Source organism: Elephas maximus, chromosome 21 (assembly GCF_024166365.1).
Source record: "Elephas maximus indicus isolate mEleMax1 chromosome 21, mEleMax1 primary haplotype, whole genome shotgun sequence".
NCBI lineage: Eukaryota > Metazoa > Chordata > Mammalia > Proboscidea > Elephantidae > Elephas > Elephas maximus.
This window is the reverse complement of record NC_064839.1, coordinates 22673511-22692628: the sequence shown is the minus strand read 5'-3', so window position 1 is coordinate 22692628 and position 19118 is coordinate 22673511. Positions and strand designations below refer to the sequence as shown.

General features: G+C 44.8%; 1 pseudogene; it reads left to right on the top strand.

The window, feature by feature from the left end:
* Positions 1 to 6448, top strand: part of LOC126064517 (liver carboxylesterase 1-like) — a 107231-nt pseudogene extending 100783 nt beyond the window's left edge.
* Positions 6449 to 19118: the final 12670 nt, after the last annotated feature.

Genomic DNA, 19118 nt, shown 5'->3' with positions numbered 1-19118 from the left:
TTGGAAAGATTCAGAGAAAGCTGCTGTCTTGTGAGTTAAAACTGACTTCTAAAAGGGAAGAAGGACTTTCCCCTCAGAGGGATTTCAGAGGTTATCCCAAAGGACCAAAGCCCTAAAGGCAGGAGTCAGGGTTTCCTCAGACATCTGAGGCAGGCCTGTGTCATCTGCTCCACAGCCCTCTACTTCAACACTACCTGGCTTCAGCCTTCCCTTCTGACTCACTGAGCACTGGGGGGATTCTAGCCTGATAAATGTCACAGTAGGCTGCAAAGAATTGGGGCAACTTCTGCAAAACATTTTTCATCCTCCTGTACTCCTTGAGTTCCTGAACATAAGTCCATTTGATTCATTGATTTTGTCCAACTTATCGAAGCCCATGCTCATCAAAGCATGGCAAAGTAAGAGCCTCTTCAGTCTGTGTTGGTTTCCTTGGTTGTTTCTTCCTATTAATTCTCAATGATTCACAGCTGTATAATCATTTTTTTTTTTTAACAGTTGATGGGCTACCCACTCTCTGAAGGTAAACTGGACCAGAAGACAGCTGCATCGCTCTTGTGGAAGTCCTACCCCCTTGTTGTAAGAGTCCAGTGAATCATGGGAAGTGGCTGAGACCCCAAAAGGGGAAGGAACTTACCAAAACCATATAGCACTTAAATGGCAGATCAAAGACTAAGACCTGAGGGTTCTGCCCCCATTTTCCTGCCTTTCCCACCTTGCTGCCCTGGATGAGAGCTGCAAAGAGCTTGATTGGTGTCCTATTAATGCAAGCTTTCCTCACTGGGTGGAGAAGCCACTTCGGCTCACCTGGGGGTGGGCAGCTGGTGGTCACTTTTCACTCTTGATCCATTCAGGCCATCCCTGAGGAACTGACTCCGGTGATCACTGAGAAGTACTTAGGTGGGACAGATGACCCTGTCAAAAAGAAAGACCTGTTCCTGGACATGCTTGGAGATGCAGCATTTGGTGTCCCATCTGTGATTGTGGCACGTCGTCACAGGGGTGAGTGCCAGAGGCTGGACAGGAGAGGGGATGCTGTCCACCTCCAGATCCTTTGTCCTTCCCAGCCCCCGCACCCCCAGCATAGACAGATATGTTGAAACTGCCGAGAGTCCAATCTCAAAGTTCAATTCCACTTGACCTGGAGTGAGGTACTGTTCTGTTTTGGTTTCTGCCAGAAGCCAACTCTAAGAAAAGAATCTGAGTGCTAGTTGTTTATGTGAGAGGTGATCCCAGATAACACCAGTAGGAATGTGAGGAGGTGACCCAGGACAAAGAAGGAAGCCAATCAATGATGCATTGTTCAGCAGTATCCACTGTGGACAACTGGCACTGGGAACTCTGGGAAACAAGAAGAGGACTTGCCTTAGGGTCATCCAATCTCAGCAGCAAGGGAGCTTGGGTACTTACTACAAACTCCCACTAGCCATTGGTTGCTCCCAATGGGTTTTTAATTTCCTGGCACTTTGACCTGTTGCATGAAGGGACAGAGTAGTCTCCAGTGGCCAAAGACCCCAGGCAAATAGTTATGGATGCTAGAGGTGGATGTCAGGCTGGCATGTCCAGAAATGGAGGATATGGGTGGGAGTACTGACAGCATCTGCTCCTGGTGTTCCTTACTAGAAGTCATGATGATATGGGAGCTGGAGAGCAAATATTGGAAGGTACATCTTGGTCAGAACTACCTGCAAACTACTTTGTTAATTGATGGAGCTGGGGGAAGATTGGGAGCCAAGCATAGGGTCAGGGAGGTTGTCAGGGACCAAGAAAACCAAAAGGAATGAGCAGTGTGATGTGTGGGAGGAGGCAGTCTGCAGGATGTCAGTATCAGTGGCAGGATTTTGTCCATCCCAGCATGTGCCTGTGACAAGCTGAGGGCCAGGGTAGGGTCCTCCATGGTATCTTCCAACCTCACCTTCCCCAAAGCTGAGTAGGTGGGATGTGAGGTTAACGATGGAGGAGCTCACCTAGGTAGTAGATGGATGTTTCCTCCTAGATGCCATTTTGAGGTCCTTACTGGACTTCTCCGTTTCTACAAACTTCAGTAACTCATTCTCCTCATGTGCAAGCTAACAAATGTTTCCTTGGTCCCTCTTTCTCTAACCCTGCTGGAAGGGTTTTTCAATTCAGGACTTTATGAGCATGATCAAAACTACCTATAGCATGGAATAGGCTACCTAATACTGAACTACTTTGTGCCCAAGCACACCTCACAGCCATAAGGTACAGGTGCTAATTACCTACCCTTTCTTCCTCACTAGGGTCCTGATGAAACCCTTTAGCTGGGGGCCACCTGGGATCAAATCTGTTTTTTTCATGAATTTGGTTTAGCCTCCTGCAACTTGTCTGACCTGTGGTGTCCCCTTCTGCATCTTCTGCTAGTCTCATCCATCCCAGCATATTACATGACATTGAGTTTAGGGGCTTTTTATTATTTCATTCCTATATTTATGTCACTTCTTAATTAAAGTCCTTTAAGTAAAAAGAACTTTTTTGAATACAAATTAATTTGTTACAATTGTAAAAAGTTTTGAAAAGACAGGAACACACATAGAAGAAATGAGGTATCACTCATAGTTCTTCTGCCTGCAGACTTTGCTGTCAATCTTTTTGGTTTTTGTTTTCCTAATAATTGTTTCATGTCTTACCTATAATTAAAAGATCAATGTTACGATTTTTTTTAATACTATATTATAGGCATTTCCCAATGTCATTGAAAATCCATTGAAAAACATATATTTCATTGGCTGCATATGATTCCGTGGAATGAATACATTATAACTGGCTTTAACATCCCTTCTTACTGGCTACTTAGGCTGGTTGCTCCTTTTTTGATGCCACAGATAACATTATACTCATTCTTATGTGCATAAATCTTTGACCACATCTCTAATAATTTTCTTAGGACTGCTTTTTAGAAGCGAAATTACTGGGCTGAACTGTAAGAGTGTTTTAAAGCTCTTGACACTTATTGCAAAATTGCTATTCAGTGTATAAGACTGTGGATTTCTTAACTCTCTTGCACACTTGGGATACTGAGATTAGAAAATATTGCCAATTTCATAAGTTACCCCAACTGAAGAAAAAAAAAAGAGAGAGAGAGAGAACAGCACGCTCTGTTTTAATTTGCAAATATTTGATTATCAGTCTCTGTGTCTTTTGTTCCTAAATGCTGTTACCCAAATCTGTGCCCTGCTTTCCTCTGTAGACCTGTGTTGTAATCATAGGAGTGTTATATATCCTGCACAGTAACTTTAAAAAAAAAAAAAAAAGAATTTCTTTTGGGCAAGATACTGCTTAAAATAAGTTCGCTCGTTCACAAAAGGCCTTTCCTCTATGGCTGGGGTCTGTTTCTTTTCTAAAACTTTTGAGTGGCAGGGGCAAGGCTAAACCACCTCCTTCGGCAAATTCACCTTGGCCTTGGCCTTGAAGCACCTGTTTAACAAGTAGATTTCAGAGCCACAGAAGGACTGATTGTTCCAAACAGCACTTCTTTTTTTTTAATCCAAGGGCACGATGATGAAGTGAGGGGAAAGATTAAATGAATTGTGCTGAGTCCTCATGTTTTCAGGTTAATAGTTGCCGTCAAGTTGACTGTAACTCATGGCAACCGCATGTGTGTCAGAGTATAACTGTGCTCTCTAGGGTTTTCAGTGGCTGATTTTTCAGAAGTAGATTCCCAGGCCTGTCTTCTCAGGTACCTCTGGTTAGATTTGAACCTCCAACCTCTCAGCTGGCAGCTGAGCACATTAACCATTTGTACAGCACAGAGACAAATCCTCGTGTTGGGATGACATTTATTGTTAAATCTTTTTGTGGATGATATTTAATGGTGTGAAGAAATGATTATAGTATATTCCAAAATAGTAAATATGATATTATCTCAATTTTATGTATATTTTTAAAGGCATATGTGCTAAATTACCAAAAAAGGCTTTCTCTGAGTGGTGGGATTGTAAGTGATCTTTTTGTTCATTTTTCTGCATTTTGTAAATTTCTTACTATGCTAGGGAGGAAAAGCTGTAAAATTTCTATACCAGTGGAAATGTTCAAAACTAGGGAAAATTGAAGACACCTATTGGACTGTAGATATTCTCCAAAGGAATGAAAACTAGTCTTTTATCAATGAAATACAGTAGCGTACACTGGATGTATATAGATTTTTGTGTGTATGAAGGCATCGGTAGGCAAAGGGGTTTATATGAATTGACCTAGGGCCCTATGAGGATAGTCATTTTGAATGGATTGATGTAGGAATTTCAACATTCATTCATTCATTCAACAAATACTAGGCCCAAATCCCTGCCCCAACTCAATCAACTATGAAGTCTTAAGTGAGTTAATGAGCTTTCCTGAACCTCCATTTCTGAATTGAGATGATAACCAGGGGCTTCCTGCAGAGCCACACAGTTCCCAACACACAGTTGGCACTCACAAAGCTCAGCCACTATTAATATTGTTGGTGTTGTGTACTCAGTACCCAGATGTGTGACCAATTCCTTGAATATTCAGGGCCCCCTGGAGACTTTGATATCATCCAGGTATGCATCTTATAAAATGAACTGAGCATGAATTCTTGTATCTCAGATGCTGGAGGCCCCACCTACATGTACGAATTTCAGCATCGCCCAAGCTTCTCACCAGAGATGAAACCCAAGACGGTGATAGGAGATCACGAGGACGAGCTCTTCTCGGTCTTCGGGACCCCATTTTTAAAAGGTGATGGCTCTTTGCTGGCTATGAGCTTGTAGTTAGGAGACCTGGGCTCAAGTCTCGGTTTGGTGGCCTTAAGCAATTTCCTCCTTCTTTCCTGGCCTTAGTTTCCTGAATTCACCATAATAGGGTTGAACTACATTGGGCAGTTCCCAGCCTTTCTCCTGCTCTAACATGCATGATGGGGGATGCGCGATCACATGCTCTCAGCTGTGGTCACTCTCAGAATCCGGACCTGTGGCATCAATAAGACAGGTAGTAGGTCGCCTGTAGGGCTAGAATGCCATCCCTACATTTCCCACTCCTAAGAGCATAACAGAATGCGAGTGAGAGTAAGGCTAGACTTGGTGTGAACTTTGAATCACTTCTTATGTGTGTGTGTCTCTCTAACTTGTCTGTTCCTCTATTATCTAGCATCTATTTTTTTTATCTCTCTACCATCTATCTATGTGCTATATAACTACCATCTATTTTAACATTTATCTAAAACTCACATCTTTTAAAATTTGATCTATTTAATAACACAATATTTTAAAGAAAATCCTTCACCAATGCCTACAATACCTAACCACTAAGTGTTACAGATAACTTGTGACCCACCTTTTGGTTCTCTGTGACACACCAATGCCTCTGGGCATCTCCCGGTTGTATAACCCCATAGGACCATTTCAGCTCTGTTTTTTTGAGACTATCAAAATGGGGGTGGGTGAAGGAGATTGAGAAAATACCCAAGGGAGAGCAGTCCTGGAGTTGGAGCTGCTGTGAAGGAAGCTATGGGGTGTGACATTGTGATTCTGAAGGGGAAGGAGGGTCATGTGGGCACAAAAAGATAAATGCAGCCAGCTCACAGATTGACTAGAGGCCCATCACTGACTCCCAGATCAGTAATTCTCAAACCTAAAGTGAACACAAATTACCCAGGATCTTGTTAAAATGCAGGTTTAGAATCAGTAGGTCTGGGATAAGGACCAACATTCTGCATTTCTAATGAGCCCCCAATTAATTCTGATGCTGCTGGTCCATGAAGCATACTTTGAGTATCAAAGGCTTTTTTTCTTTTCCCTTCTCCACAGAGAGTGGCACAGAAGAGGAGGTCAAACTCAGCAAAATGGTGATGAAGCTGTGGGCCAACTTTGCTCGGAATGGGTGAGATTGCTGACAGAGAGGAGCAGAGTTGGGGACGGGGTAATAGGGTATACCTATTTGGGAAGTTTAAGTGGTAAAGCTCTTGACTCTATGACCAAAGTACTCTAACAATGGGAGCTTTTTAAAAGGGAACAAGCTCCCCCCAGAGATGGTGAGCTCCCTGTCTTGGAGACAAGTGAGCCTCTTGGCAGAGATGAAACCAATGGGTCCATGCATGTTTCAGAAGGTTGCTTCAGACCACACGGTAACTTTGGGAATTTCTATTTGATTCTGTTCCCAGGGACCCCAATGGAGAGGGGCTGCCCCATTGGCCAGCATATGACCAGAAGGAAGGGTACCTGGAGATTGGCACCACCACTAGGGCAGCCCAGAAGCTGAAAGACAAGGAGGTGGCTTTCTGGACTGAGGTCCTGGCCAAGAAGGCAGCAGAGAAGCCAGTGCAGACAGAGCACATTGAGCTATGAACAGAGGGCCAACTGGGTACTCTACATGGGCATTCTACAGAAGGCACTTATAGCTCAAAGAGGCTTCTTATTGTGGAGGCTGAAGAATTGTCTGGTGGGATGGAGAATTTTGTACCGATTGCCTCAAATTTGGGAATAAATGTTTTGGAGATGAAGCCAGTGTCTGTGTCTTGGTCTGGAGATTAAACTTTCTTCCTTAGAGAGAATGAGGTCCCTGGATGGTGCAAATGGTTTGTGCTTGACTACTAACTGAAAGGTTGGCAGTTCAAACCCACCCAGCAGTGCTGCTGAAGAAAGAAGAATGGCGTGGTGATCTGCTTCCGTAAATATTACAGTCAAGAAAACCCTATAGAGCTTGGGCCTACTCTGTAACAAATGAGGTCCCCATGAGTTGGAGTGAAAGGCAATGGGTTTGTTTTGAGTTTTTCCCTTAGACTGACTGCACCATGAGCAGGAAGGTGCTCTACTGGGGATGGCTGGACCTCTGGGCAAGCAGGAAGCAGCAGGCTGAGTTCTGGGAGCTGCTGAGGGGGCTCTAGGTCTGCACCATCTCTCTGGGTCCTCAACAACTTCCAACAGCTGGATTTGGGATGGTCGGAGAGGAGCACCCCTCTTTTCAGTGTGGAGCTACCCATGGAGGTGGAGGTGACACAGGCTGAGTGTGTCCCTGGAGTGCGGTGGGAGGAAGAGGTGGCGTGGCGACCCTGTGGCACTGCTGCATGGCCTGACTGACCATTCCACAGGCCTGTGCCACCTTCAATATGCACAGTACTCTTCCAGGCCCTCCCCAAGGCTACCTCCTCCAGCAGCTGGTCTATAGCCTCTGTAGCCTGGACTACTTCTTGGGTGGTGACCACCTTGGAGTAAGTCCCTCAAGCATCATCCTAAAACTGCCTTAGAGGTTAGTTTTGCCTTCTGCTCTGAGGCAGAAAGCTATAAGAGGTTTCATTCTTATCCCAACTGGAGGAAAACACTGGATTTTTCTCAAAATTATAACTTTTCCTTAACACACCAAAAAGCTGGGGTTGAAATCCAAACAAACAGCCTTAAAGACAGATGACAGGCACTTTGGAGGAGAGATTGGATGTGAACACTGGCTCACCTGTGGCAGAAACCAGGGGGCAGACGGGGCCACCATACAGTGAGTGAGAAGCATGAATCTACAATTTGTGATGACATGCGGAAGGCCAAGTGTATGCTAGTGTGAGAGCGTAAAACTACGGGGAGGCCAGACCCAGAAATTCTTTGGTGATTGGAGACTTGTGGTAACAATGTGAGGAAGTGTGAGGAAAGGTAAAGTTGGCCAGACCTTGTGGAGACCTGAATGTCGTCTGGGGGCAATGGGCCCAAGAGAGCTACAGCAACTGGGCCATTTTTGTCAACCTCCTGCTTTTCACCACTCTCTTTTTTCCTGCATAGGTGTCCCCTATCCACTAAGCTGGGTATCCACCTTTATTGGCACTCAGGTCCTCTCAGCCTCTGCAGTCCCGGCTCCTGCCAAGTCCCTATCAGTCGGTTTACTCAGGGTTTCTGCTCACTGTTATCTCGCGTTCTCCTCTGTCCCCTCTCCTGTGCTCTGGCTTTCTCTGTACTTTCAAACTTCCTAAAAGAGGTTTGGTTGGTTGTCTGAGTCACCCTCCAGTACAGATCACCACTGACCAGGGTGTGATACCCCAGCCACTAGGCACCCTGGGGCTGAATGCCCACTGGACTGTTAGCTGTGACCAAGAAGGTAGGCCCGCAGGGTGCGAGCATAGCGACCGCCTTCTCCCCCTTCACAAGGGCCCTGTGGGAATGCCGTCTTCTGAGTGGGAACCACCCAGCTGGCAAGCATGTCCAGAGCTTCACCTGGCAAGTATAGAGGTGAGTGGCTGAAGGCAGGTGTGAACAATTAGCCCAGGATCTGCACACCTGGCCCTGTGAATTGGATGTGACATCTTAGTTCACAAACACAGAAGGTAAAAAAATGGACTTCATTTTTTTTAGAAACAATTGAATTTAATTTGCATCTGGAGCCCCCTTGTGCTGGTGACATTTCAGGATCTGTCACCCACGTTCCTGGTCTACTAAGTTGTAGGAACCCTACCAGTGCTGATTCATTGGGGTGTGTGGCAGGTGGGGGAGCAATGGGCTATCAGCATAGTCATCTGGCCCCACTGGTGTCTCCTGAGGCCTCCAGGTCCCCAACTGGCTCTCAGGTGTGGGTTTGGGATGGCTACCAGACTATGGCAGGGGCTGACAAACTTCTTCTGTAAAGGGCCAGAGATTAAATATTTTCAGCTCTGTAACTACTCAACTCTGTCTTTGTAGCAAGAAAGCAGCTATAGACAACATGTAAATAAATGAGAGTGATTGTGTTCCAATAAAACTTGATTTACTTGCATTGGCAGCGGGGCGAGAGTAAGCCCATGTTTCCCCATGAACTTGGAGTCCTTCTGCCCTGAGGGGGCACTCCTCCTGGATGAAATTCATGTTAGACTCTCACAGATGTGTCAGCTCGGCTGCCAGGAAAGAGCCTCCTTCCCTTGCCACAGCCCAACCTTCTTCCATCATTGAGAGAATGTGAGCAGGGGGGTGGAAGGGGCCCTTCTAGAGCTCCCACCTGGTTGTGACCATCATGCCCATAGCCCCTGTGTAATGGATAAAGCATGTCCAAGGCCAGCGTTTCCTCTCAATCTTCCAACAACCCTGGAATAGGGGGATGGTTATTTTTATTAGGCTGAGACTCAGAGAGAGGAACACTGTGTCCAAGGTCACACAGCTGGCTTAGCAATTCAGGACTGCTTGGCCATCCGTCCTTGTGGCCATGGCTCCTTCGTGTTCATCCGTACATTGAAACTGGGGATAAAATTGAAGCCAGGTTAGCTGGTGATCAGAGGCTTTCCCATTAGACTATCACTTCACTTAGTCGCGGGGTCACGGCTAAGATCGGATTCATTATTGTGACCCCCTAGCAAGTCCCTGTGTGGTACAAATGGTTACCACGCTTGGCTGCTAATTGAAAAGGATGGGGGTTAGAGTCCACGCAGAGGCAACTGAGAAGAAAGCCCTGGGGATCTACCTCCAAAACATCTGCCATTGAAAACTCTATGGAGCACAGTTCTCTGACACTCATGGGGTTGCCATGAGTTGGAATCACCTCAAAGGAGCTCTCACTGGTACGTAAGTGCTTGGTCATAAAGCAAGATGGGTGGGCTGATAGACAGACAGACCTTTACAAGGAAGACATGGGCATGGGCCTTCAGTGATTATGTTCGTTATTTGCTTGAACCCTAATAATAGTAGTAGCTAAGGATTATGGAATATTTATTTTGTGTTCTATGCACTTTTTGTATTAATTCAAATAATCTGCACAGCAACCCTATGAGGTGAATACTTGGTATTAACCAAGTGAAGGCTAACACAAGATCGAACCATATTGTTGTTAGGTGCCGTCGAGTCGGTTCCGATTCGTAGCAACCCCATCCACAACAGAACGAAACACTGCCGGGTCCCCCGCCATCCCTACAATCGCTGCTACACTTGAGCTCATTGTTGCAGCCACTGTGTCAATCCACCTCGTTGAGGGTCTTCCTCTTTTCCACTGACCCTGTACTCTGCCAAGCATGATGTCCTTCTCCAGGGACTCATCCCTCCTGACAACATGTCCAAAGTATGTAAGAGGCAGTCTCTCCATCCTTGCTTCTAAGGAGCATTCTGGCCGCACTTCTTCCAAGGCAGACTTGTTCATTCTTTTGGCAGTCCATGGTATATTCAGTATTCTTCGCCAACACCACAACTCAAAGGCGTCAACTCTTCTTCAGTCTTCCTTACTCATTGTTCAGCTTTCACATGCATATGATGCGATTGAAAATACCATGGCTTGGGTCAGGCGCACCATAGTCTTCAGGGTGACATCTTTGCTCTTCAATGCATTGAAGAGGTCCTTTGCAGAAGATTTGCCCAATGTGATGCGTCTTTTGATTTCTTGACTGCTGCTTCCATGGCTGTTGATTGTGGATCCAAGTAAAATGAAATCCTTGACAACTTCAGTCTTTTCTCCATTTATCATGATGTTGCTCATTGGTCCAGTTGTGAGGAATTTGTTTTCTTTATGTTGAGGTGCAATCCATACTGAAGGCTGTGGTCTTTGATCTTCATTAGAAAGTGCTTCAAGTCCCCTTCACTTTCAGCAACAAAGGTTGTGTCATCTGCATAACGCAGGTTATTAATGAGTCTTCCTCCAATCCTGATGCCCCGTTCTTCTTCATAAAGTCCAGCTTCTCGTGTTATTTGCTCAGCATACAGATTAAATAGGTATGGTGAAAGAATACAACGCTTACGCACACCTTTCCTGACTTTAAACCAATCTCTATCCCCTTGTTCTGTCCAAACAAGCGTAGTCAACTAGTAAGTGACAGAAAGGACAAGCTACATAATTTGCAGGGCCTGGTACAAAATTAAAATGTGGGACCCTTGTTAAAAATTAGTCAGAATTTCCAGACAGCTACAGCAGAGGATTAATGCAAGTATGGGGTCTTTCTTCTGAGAGCAGGGTCCCATGTGACTGCACAGGTCACATGCTCAGGAAGCTGGCCCTGGTGATAGAGCTGGGACATGAATCTCGGCAGTTTGACGCCAGAGCCTGCGTCCTTAAGTGCAAAGCAATCCTGCCTTTTACCGAGGAAATGGTTTTAAAATCCTTAACCTGGGCTTGACCTGATCTCTAACTTCAGACAAATCTGGTCACTTGATTTTGACCAAGGGCAACCATTCTAGCTGATGGTTCTCTGCTGCCCTCTTGTGGTTTGCATCCATATACCACAAGACTTACTGATGAAAATCAAAGACTATAGCCTTCAGTATGGATTACACCTCAGGAAGCCCCTCTTGCCTAGCCTTTCTCTGCAATGATATATCATTTGTCTCTCACGTGGGCTGGTCTCACAGACTCCCGCCTGGCCTGCCTGTCACCTTCCTCATCCTACAGGGCCAGAGGGATCCACCTGAACGGCCACAATTTTCCTCACCTCTCTATATCCATGCCCTTTGCCATGTGACTTTGTGGCTCCACTCATTCAATCTGGGCTGGTGTCCTAACTCGCTTTAAGAATAAAATGAGGCAGGAGTGACATTGTTCCAGTTCCCAGCCCAGGCCTCAAAAAGCCTTGTACATCCTCACGCATTCTCTTTAAAACATGTGATCGCTGTGTGAACTGTCCCAGGCTGGTCTGCTGGATACTGAGACACCACATGGAGGGGAGCCACCTCAGTGAGGCTGTTCAGAACCAGCCAGCAGCTGCTGACCCACCAGCTGACTGCAGAGCCATGAGGGAGCCCAGTGGAGATCAGCTGAGCCTGGTCCCGAATAGCAGAACTTTGTGTGTGGCCCACAGATTCATGAGCTAAATACCTAGTGGTTCTTTTAAGCTTTGGGGTAATTTGTTACCCACCAACCGCTCACTGATACACCATCTAACACCCACGAATACACTTCACCAATCTAAAACTCTTCAATGGCTCCCTATAACCCTCCAGAAAAAGTTCCACTGCCTTATCCCAGCACAGCGGCCCCTCATTTTCTGGATTTTGCTCTTCTCCAGCTCCTCCACTTGCACCTTGCACAGTTTTGCAGACCCTCGTACTCCATGTGCTGCTTCAGGCCTCTGTGCTGTCCCTTTTGCTAGTCTCATGTTCTGGAATTTCCTTCAAGGCTCAGCTCAAGTGTCTCCTATTTGGGGGAACCCTCTCTGATCTCTGTAGATGGGATCCAGGGCCTGATTTCCCTGCCAGGTTGTGAGATGGGCCTTGATTCACTCGTCTCTGTAAGCCCACCCATCCATGGAGCACCTCACCCCACCATCCACTGAGCACCCTCCCAACCATCCACTGAGCACCCCACCCCCACCCACCTACTGAGAACCCTACCCCACCCATCCACTGAGAACCCTACTGTGTGCTACACACTTGTCTAAGCACTGGGGACACACATACAAGTATGTTGTAGTTGCTGCCTCTTATCCCAAAACTTACTTGTCCCTTAAAAGATCATCTGAATAAATGCTGACAAGCGCAATGATGTGGGTAGGTCAAGAAAGGCTTTTTTTTAGGAGGTGACACCTTCAGAGACATAGAGGAGGTAGCCAGTTTCAGAAAGATGGAGAAAGACGAGGGTAAGGCCCAGGGCATAGGGGTGTGCTAGGGAACTGCAGCTAGTCTAGCACGGTTAGAGGAGAGAGGTAGGGTGGGATGAGGAGAGGAAGGCTGAGAACCTTGGTTTTAGCTTGAAGCTAACGGGGAGTCACTAAAAGGGTTTTAAATGAGCGTTCAGTAGGTGCTTAATAAATGTTTCTTTATCAGTACATTATCTGCTTCCCCCTTGAGACTTTGAGTTACTTGAGGAGAGGTTATTCATTCTTTGTATTCTCTAGTTCCTTCTTGGTACATAGCAGGACTGGGTATGATGCTGATGAATGAATCCTTCCAAGAAATACAACAAAAAACCAAATGGATCTTTTCATCTAGACCAGGACCACTTTTCACTCCTCTGGCTTAGGGAGGTGTTGAGGCTCTAAGAAGGGTCCAGAGAACAAAGGTCCTCCATCCTCTCTTCCCTCAGCCCCTGCTTAGCAGCAGAAGTCTGTGTTGGTGCCACCTGGTGGCCACAGTGCCCACGTTATATTTTAATCAGCTTCCTTCGTTGCGAAGGTGCCTTATCAGCCAGGGAAGTGGAGAGGGAACCTGGAGTGGGCAGAACGCATTACTCAGCAGACACGTTCACTTGCCAGCTCAGAGATGCCTCTATGAATGCTGACCCCAAGGCTGTCTGCCTTCAGCCTGCAAGACCTGAGGCTTGAGTCCACATAACTTGGACTCAAGAGAAATTTTATTCTAGACCACAGGATGGAATCCAGGGTGAGGAAGCCACAGAAAGGAAGCAATGGCCCGTGTCGAACCAATATTCTTCTCACCCTCTTCCTAACAGCATTGTTTCCTGTTAAAAATGTCTCACCTCGGCAGACAACCTGACATGAACTTAGGAGAGACCTGGGGATGGCTCTTGCTGGGGAGCAGGCAGTAAGCAGCAGGCAGGTGCCTATTGTAGGACCTTCAAGTCCACAACAGGCCTACTGTGGCCAGAGGCTTGGGCTTATTCAGACCTCTGCTTCTGACTCTGATCTGCCCATCCTAGACTGTGACTCTCGAGCTACAGAGGAGATAGACTGAGGCTGCCCAGGTGGAGGCTGCCGCACTCAACAGCCATTCTCTGCTGCTGAGACAATGGATACTCAGCTTCGGAGTGTGTCCAGGCCAAATCCGTGGTGGGGCCTTCTCTGGAGACAGGGGTGCCTTTCCTGGTTTCCTGTAGCCCACCCCTTCCTCTCATGCCCTGATAGTCTGACCCAGCTCAGCCCTCCCAACACCTTGGACCAACAAAGCTTTTAGCTGATAAGCAGATCCCCAGAGTCCTGTTAGTTACTAGCTCTTTGAGGAGTTGTCTGGCCACTATGTAGTTGTCTCCCCACCCCCTCTGGTTCACAGCTGAGGTCACACAGAGCATCTCCTTTGACAGCAGTCCATGTGGGCTAACAGTGAAGGGTTTTCAGGACAACTGGGTCCTGCAGGTGGTTGGATGTTGCCTGGCACAGAAAATTAAGTGGAACAAAGAAACTGTCAGCACCAAACACACACACACAAATACATCAAAATGACAGCACTATAATCCTACCCATTAATAATTACACTGAATGTAAACGGACTAAATGCAACAATAAAGAGACAGAGAGTGGCAGAATGCATAAAAAATGCAATCAGTCCATATGTTGCCTACAAGAGACATGCCTTAGACTTAAAGACACAAACTAAACTTCAAATGATGGAAGAAAATATATCAAGCAAAGAACAACCAAAAAAGAGCAGGAGTGGCAATATTAATCCCTGACAAAATAAACTTGAAAGCAAAATCCACCACAAAAGATAAGGAAAGACACTATATAATGAATAAGTATCAGTACGGCAGAAAGACATAACCAGAGTAAATATATACACACCCAATGACAGGGCTCCAAAATAGATAAAACATATTCTCACAGCATTGAAAAGAGAAATAGATAGCTCCACAATAATAGTAGGAGACCTCAATATACCACTTTCGGTGAAGGACAGAATATCTAGAAAGAAACTCAATAAAGACACGGAAGATCTAAATGCCACGATCAACCAACTTCACCTCATAGATATATACAGAACACTCCACCCAACAGCAGCCAAGTACACGTTCTTTTCCCACACACATGGAACATTCTCCAGAAGAGACCACATTTTAGACCACAAAGCAAGCCTTAACAGAATCCACAACATCAAAATATTATAAAGCATCTTTTCTGACCATAAAACTATAAAAGTAGAAATCAGTAACAGAAACACCAAGGAAAAAAGACAAATACATGGAAGCTAGAGAACACTTTACTCAAAAGCCTCTGGGTTATAGAAGAAATCAAGGACGGAATAAAGAAATTCATAGACTCAAGTGAGAAAGAAAACACATTCTGGCAGAACTTTTGGGAGACAGCAAAACCAGAGCTCAGAGGTCAATTTATAGCAATAAACGCACTCATTCGAAAGGAGAAAGGACCAACATCAAAACATTAACCCTACAGCTCAAAGGAATAGAGAACAGCAAAGAAGCTGAAGGCACCAGAAGAAAGGAAATAATAGGGTTTAGAGCAGAAATAAATGAAATAGAGAAAAGAAAAACAGTTGGGTCAACAAGACCAAAAGTTGATTCTTTGAAAAGATCAACAAAGTCAACAAAACACTGGTCAAACTGACAAAAGAAAATCATGAGAGGAAGCAAATAACTTCAATATGATATGAGATGAGCGGTATCACAACAGACGCAACTGAAATAAAAGGATCGTAGCAGAATACTATGAAAAATTACACTTCAACAAATATGAAAACCTAGAGGAAATGGAAAAATTTGTAGAAACACTTTATCTACCTAAACTAACAGGAACCAAGGTAGAAAAATGAAATTAACCCATAACAAAAGAACAGATGGAAGAGGTAATTAGATAAAAAAAACTCCCAACAAAAAAGACCCTGGCCCTGAGAGCTTCACTGGAGAATTCAACCAAATTTTCAGAGAAGAGTTAGCACCAGCACTACTAAAGGTATTTCAGAGCATAGAAAAAGAAGGAATACTCCCAAACTCATTCTTTGAAGCCAGCATAACCCTGATACGAAGTCATGTAAAGACACCAGAAAAAAAAGAAAATTACAGACCAATGTCCCTCAAGAACATAGACACAGAAATCCTCAACAAAATTCTAGGCACTAGAATTTAACAGCATATCAAAAAAATAATAATAATAATTCATCCTCACCAACTGGGATTCATCCCAGCTATGCAGGGAGGTTTCAACATTAGAAAATCATTCAATGTAACCCATCACATAAATAAAACAAAAGATAAGAACCACAGGATCTTATCAATTGATGCAGAAAAGACATTTGACTAAGTCCAACACCCATTGCTGATAAAAACTCTCAGCAAAATAGGAATAGAAGGGAAATTTCTTGACATAATAAAGGGCATTTACACAAAGCCAACAGCCAACATCACCCTAAATGGAGAGAGACTGAAAGCATTCCTCCTGAGGATGGAAACCAGACAAGGATGCCCTTTATCACCACTCTTATTCAACGTTGTGCTGAAGGTCCTAGTCAGAGCGATAAGGCAAGAAAAAGAAATAAAAGGAATCCAAATTGGTAAGGAAGAAGTAAAAGTATCCCTATTCCCAGAAGATACAATCTTATGCCTAGAAAACCCCAAAGAATCCACAAGGAAACTACTGGAACTAAGAGAGGATTTCACCAAAGTATTAGGATACAAGATAAGCATACAAAAATCAGTTGGGTTCCTCTACACTAACGAAGAGAACTTTGAAAAGCAAATCAATAACATGTACAATATTCCCAACATAATAACTTATGACTAAGTCTAACCTGACACATAAAAGACCTATACAAAGAAAAAAAACCTACAAAACATTACTGCAAGAAAACAAAAGAGGCCTACATAAGTGGAAAGACATACCATGCTCATGGATAGGAAGACTCAACATTGTGAAAATGTCAGTTCTATCCAAAGCGATCTACACATACAATGCAATCCAGATCCAAATTCCACGGTATTTTTTAACAAGATAGAGAAACAAATCACCTACTTCATATGGAAAGAAAAGAGTCCTCGGATAAAGAAAGCATTAGTAAAGAAGAAAAACAAAGTGGGAGGCCTCACACTACCTGATTTTAGAAACTATTATACTGCCAAGGTAGTCAAAACAGCCTGGTACTGGTACAACAACACATACATAGACCAATGGAACAGAGTTGAGAACCCGGATGTACCAGATCGCCTATGAGCAGCTGATATTTGACAAAGGCCAGATGTCCATTAAATGGGGAAAAGACAGTCTCTTTAACAAATGGTGCTGGCATAACTGCATATCCATCTGCAAAAAATTGAAACAGGATCCATATCTCACGCCATAGGCAAAAACCCACTCAAAATGGATCAGAGACCTAAATGTAAAATCTAAAATGATAAAGATCATGGAAGAAAAAAATAGGGACAATGCTAGAAGCGTTGGCATAAATGTATACAAACCATAGGTAACAATGCACAAACACCAGAAGAGAAACTAGATAACTGGGAACTCCTAAAAATCAAACACTTATGCTCATCAAAAGACTTCACCAAAAGAGTAAAAAGAGAAACTACAGACTGGGGCAAAATGTTTGGGGTCTAATCTCTAAAATCTACAAGAAAATGCAACATCTCAACAACAAAAAGACAAATAATCCAATTAAAAAATAAGCAGACACTTCACCAAAGAAGACATTCAGGTAGCTAACAGACATTTGAAGAAATGCTCACAATCATGAGCCATTAGAGATATGCAAATCAAAACTACAATGAGATAGAGCCAGGGGCCAAGATGGCTGACTAAGTAGAAGCTACCTCGGAACCCTCTTGCAACAAAGACTCAGAAAAACAAGTGAAACGATCACATACATGACAATCTATGAACCCTGACCATCACAGATCTAAAGAGTTGACCTGAGTGACAGAGATGAGAACGAACAACTACGGAGAAGCAGCGACTGTTTTCGGATCCTGGAGCCAGCGTCCCAGTCAGGAGACTTTGGCGCCAGACTTTGGACCGGGCGAAGCGGAGCTGAGCACGGCATCCTGAGATGGCGCAAACACGGGGCGCAGCCCTAGCCCCCTGAACTGACCTCGGAGGAAGCACAGCCAGTGCATGCAGGCAGCGCAGTGATGCGGCTGACAGGAGGAGAAGTCACCGGTAGGCGGCTACTGGTTTTGGAGGTGCGAGTGCAGTGTCCCAGCCTGGGAACCTTGATGCTGGGCTTTGGAATGGGAGTGGAGGAACTAACGGTGGCTTCTGAGACAGCACAAGCATGGCACGCGGGTCTGACCCTCGGGGGCGATCTGTACCCAGGAAGCACACACAGTCGATGCGCCCCTTGGGAATCTCAGATAAAACAGTCATCTGAAGCAAGATAAGTAACTTTGTCTATATTCCGGGGTGCTACTCTCTCCTATTTATCTGAACCCTCCCCTCCCCTTCCCAGGCAGCTTCAGTAACATTGGAATTTCCTGAGCCAGAGGGTGAACTGCACTGCGGTTTTTCTTTCTTTGGTCTTTTCCTAACCCATTTTCCTGGCCTGAGAGAAGCAGCTACAAAAAACCCAGGGACCAAACATCTTTCCCTAATTGGATTAAAAACACAGAAGCAGTTCCAGCCAAGCATATGTGATCCACAGTCTTGGGCTTTCATCCCTACAGGGAACAAGGTGGCTATTATAATGCAAAGGCATTCCTGATAGGGATCTGACTGTAATTGTTTTAGCAGATTACTGGAAAGACAAGTTTCCCAGGTCTGATATCTCTGCATATTCAACAGAGCCCTCACTGACCCACAACAGGGAACTGAGGGCTGAAGCTCCCCCCAGACCACCTAGCCTCCTGCCTTAGGGGTCTAAGGAGGGTGACACCTACCAATCTGTAGAGGTACTTGCATTGGGGGCCTAAGGTGCAGCTGCAGAGCCCACCCACCAAGGTGTTTTAGGAATAGAGACACAGCTACCTCACTGACTCTTGGGGGAAGCCTGTCAGCATCCTGCCCCCCCTGGAGTGTGACCCCCTGCTGCTACTAGAATCTGGTGCTCACAACTATCACCACTACTTCTCTAGGTGGATAGGTGACAGTCTGCACCACACACTTGATGACCCAAAATCAGATTCTACTCAATAGTGAATGGACTCAGGCTTATATAACTGGTAACAGCTCAAACCAGCAGGTAATAGGACATAAGTGATTCAAGGGCTACAACAATCAAGACAGCACAATCTAGTAGCCCATCTACGTATATTGAAAGAAAACAAAACAAGATAAGACTCAGTGAGCAAATATAGAATAAATCACTACAATATCTTAGTGATGGCTCGGAGACAGCAGTCAGTATCAAACCACATAAAGAAGCACACCATGATTGCTTCTACAACTCCCCAAACTAAAGAATCAAAATCTTTCCCAAATGAAGATACAATCCTGGAATTGCCAGATAAAGATTATAAAAAACTAATTTACAGAATGCTTGAAGACATCGGGGATGAGCTCAGAAATGAAATAGGGCAATGTACAGAAAAAGCCAAGGAACACACTGATAAAGCAGTTGAAGGACTCAAAAAGATTATTCAAGAACATAGTGGAAAAATTAATAAGT